The following is a 4041-nucleotide window of genomic DNA, read 5'->3' as shown; positions in this document are numbered from 1 at the left end:
GTTTTTTGCAAACTCTGGTGCAGCTCTAAAGTGACAGGTGAATAAATGTTGACCCAGGTTGAAAAACTGACCTCTTTGTTTACTTTGGATGATTGTCTTCTCTTTCCTTTCCTGGACAGTCCAAATGCTGGAGAAAGGTGTCCAGTATCTATAGATATAATCACTGAGGATTCCCAAACTTTTCAGTACCAAGGATCCCTTTAATTTCTTTTCACCAAAGGAACCCATGTTCTGAAAGAATCATTCTAATAATGACACTTCTTAAATTGTTTTTAATTTAGCAAAGCTCCTTATGCTTGGCATGTATTAACTACAAAGTGTTACTAAATGCACAAAACGCTTCAGGCTTTAGTTATCCTGTGCAGCTTTATTGAGGGAAAATAGACAGTTTCTGTTGGTCTTCTGTAAATACTGAAGCTAGGTCCCTGGCTCACATAATTACCTTTGTGGTTCTACCAGGACTTGGAGATCCTAGGTTGCAGATCAGTGGCCTATATGTTCAGCTAACAGAAAAAGTCCAGCAGAGACAAGAAACTGCATTTTTAGGAACTTCAGCCACAGAAATACTCTAGCACCTGCCATTCAGTCATATGGGCTGATTTTTATTATTTTTAATCATAATTTGATTGCTTGTTTTCCTAGTGCTCAGTAGACAGCATCTGCAGGGAACTTCCCAGAGCCTGGGGACCTGGGCTGTGGTCACCACCATACAGGAGGCTTCAGTGGAGTTTGAAGGCCAAGGGGCTTTCCCTGGGCCCTTCTGCTGACAGAAAAGGAGGAGAGGCTGAGAGCATCACCACTTCTTAATTAAGTTAGAGCTGTCTCCTTTCTGCACTTCCTCCATGCCCTGTAAGAAAGAAAAGCAGCAGTGAATTGGGCAGCAGAGCAGTCCTATATCCACATACTGAAAGAGAACTCCAGAGAGTGGTTCTACCAAACACAGCAGGAGAAAAGCAGATTTGAATACCCATCTGATTATTCCACATGTTTACTGAGCATTCACACTACAGGCAAGGCTGTGGGGGCACACAAGTATAAAAACTATGTTCCCTGCCAGCAAGAAGCTGAGAGTCTAATAGAGTTTGGGTGTATATATGCATGTGCATGCGTTTGAACACATAACTACTGTGTCACAAGCGAGGTACTGGTCAGTGAAAGGAAGGAGGGATGAGGGAAGACAATAAAAAATGGAAGGCATTCAAGTTGGACCTGGAAGAATGGGTGGGATTAAGATAAAGAGCCTTCCAAGTGGAAGGAACAATGAACTAATGCTTGGGGGTGGCAGGAGTGTGGGTAATTCAAGAAATGGTGAACATAGTGTGTGGACAAATGAGTAGAAAAAAGGGGGACAAAAAAGTAAATGAATAATGGGGGGGGAAGGAGTATGAGATGTTTTGGGTGTTCTTTTTTTGCTTTTTTATTTGTATTCTTATCCTTATTTTCTGAAGTAATGAAGATGTTCAAAAAATTGATTGTGGTGATGAATGTACAACTACGTGATGATACTGTGAACAAATGATTGTAAACTTGGATGACTGTATGGTATGTGAATATATCTCAATAAAATTGCATTAAAAAAAATCTGAAAAAAACATTGTTTGGCTATCTGAGGTCCTTTACACTTCTACAAAAAGCTAGAATAAACTTTTCAATTTATACCAAAAAGCCTATTGGGATTTTGATAGGATTGAATGAATCTATATATCATTTTAGGGAGAACTGAAACATACTGGGTCTTTTAAAACATTCTACCATTTATTTAACTCTTCTTTATTTTCTTTCAACAAGGTTTTGTAGTGTTAAATGTAGAGGTCTTGCATATACTTGGTTAAATTTATCCCTAAATATTTCATTATTTTATATAAATTGTAGTTTTTACACTTCAATTTCTGATTGTTGCTAGTATGTAGAAATGCAATTGATTTTTGCAATTGACCTTTATCTTGTAACCTTGTTAAATTTACTCATTAGTTCTAATTGGCTTTTATTTTTTTTGTAGATTCCTTAGGGACTTCATATATATATTTCATTGCTTTTCCTTGCTTTATTGCACTGTCTAAAATCTCCAGTACAATGCTGAATAAAAGTGGTGAGAGTGAACATTCTTGCCTTGTTTCTGATTTTCACCATTATATTAGCTGCAGGTACCATTCCTTGTTTGCTGACAATTTTTGAGATGAATGGCTATTGAATTTTGTCAAATGTATTTCTATTGAGATTATCTTGTAGTTTTTTTTTTTTTTTTCTTTTTTAGTCAGTTAATATGATAAATTACATTGATTGCTTTTCATTGTTAAGCCACCCCTGCATACTGGGATAAACCCAATTTGGTCATGGTGTAGTATCCTTTATATGTCATTGGATTCAATATTCTAAACTGTCGTTAAGCATTTTTTCATCTGGTTTATGAGGAATATTGGTCTGTAGTTTTCTTTTCTTGTAATATCTTTGTCTGGTTTTGGTGTCAGAGAATTGCTGGCCCCACAGAACGAGTTGGGAAGTTTCTTCCTCTTCTGTTTCTGGAATGAATTGTGTAGAATTGGTATAATTTCTTCTGTACGTATTTGGTAGAATTCACAAGTGAAGCCACCTTGACCTGGAAGTTTCCTTGTAGGAAAGTTTTTAATAGAAAAAAAAATTTTAAATAAATATAGGCCTATTCAGATTATCTATTTCTTCTTGAGTGAGCTTTGGTAATTTGTATCTTTCATTTGCCCATTTTATAGAAGCTGTAAAATTCGTTGTCATAAAGTTATAATATTCTCTTTCTTATCCTTTTAGTATGTGGAGAATCTGTAGATATGTCCCCTTTCTTAATATTAGTAATTTGTGCCTTCTCTTTTGTTCCTGACCAGTCTTGCAGTTTAACAATTTTATAGAAATTTTCAAACTATCTTTTTGTGTTATCTTCTACTTTTCTGTTTGCTGCTTCATTGATTTCAGTCTTATCTTGATTACTTCCATTTTCCTGACTTTTTATGGGGTTTAATTTATTTTTCTTTATCCAGTCTTTTAAGTTGACGCTTAGATAATTAATTTGATCATACTTTGAAAGTTATCACCTTTCTGTGTATGTATTTCACAATAAGGAAATAACTGAAATTGTGGAACTGTAACCCATAACATTCTTTGAAATTTGCAACTACTTGTTAAATTGTAGTTTGAAAGTTAGCACTTTTCTGTATTTATGTTATATTTCACAATAAAAAATGGAAAAAAAAGATAATTAATTTGAGGTCTTTCTTTTTCTTTTTTTTCAATTAGCAATAATTGTGCCTCGGATAAACCTCATTGGCTATGATACTGCCACTGCGCAAAGCTCTTTTTTTCCTAATACAAATATTTAATACTACAAATTTTCCTCTAAACATTACTTCAACTACTTCCAATATGTTTTATATGATGTATTTTCTTTTTCACTTACTTAAAATGTATTCTTATTTCCACTGTGGTTTATTTTTTGACCCATGGTTATTTATATCTGTTTTGTTTTTAGTTTCTAAATATTTGGAAATTTTGCAGATATCTTTCTTTTATTGATTTCTAATTTAATTTTACAGTGGGAAGAGAACATTCTTTGTATTATTTCAGTTCTTTTAAATTTATTGAGATTTGTTTTATGGCCCGCAATATTGTCTGTCTTAGTGAACATTCCATGTGCACCTGAAAAGGATGTGTATTCTACTTTTATTGGGTGAAATGCCAATTATGTCAATTTGTTGATCGTGTCAGTCAAGTCTTTTATATCTTTTCTGGTTTCCGTTCTATTTGTTCTATCAACTCCTGACAGAGGAGTATTGAAATGTCCAACTGTAATTGTGGATTTGTCTATTTTTCCTTGCTGTTCCTTCAGTATTAGGTACATACACATTTAGGATTGTTATGTCTTCTTGATAAATTACACCCTTCATTATTATGAAGTAATCTTTTTTATCCCTAGTAATATTCTTTGCTCCAAATACAATTTTTCTGATATTAGTACAGCTTTTCTAGTTTTCTTTTGGTTAGTGTGTGGATGGAATATATTTTTCCATTTTCTTT

General features: G+C 33.9%; 1 pseudogene; it reads right to left on the bottom strand.

Moving 5' to 3' along the window:
• Positions 1 to 3188: 3188 nt before the first annotated feature.
• Positions 3189 to 3321, bottom strand: LOC119541043 (annotated as a pseudogene).
• Between the last annotated feature and the right edge of the window lie 720 nt (positions 3322 to 4041).

Source organism: Choloepus didactylus, chromosome 7 (assembly GCF_015220235.1).
Source record: "Choloepus didactylus isolate mChoDid1 chromosome 7, mChoDid1.pri, whole genome shotgun sequence".
Taxonomy (NCBI): Eukaryota; Metazoa; Chordata; class Mammalia; order Pilosa; family Megalonychidae; genus Choloepus; species Choloepus didactylus.
This window is presented reverse-complemented; position numbering and strand designations above follow the sequence as displayed.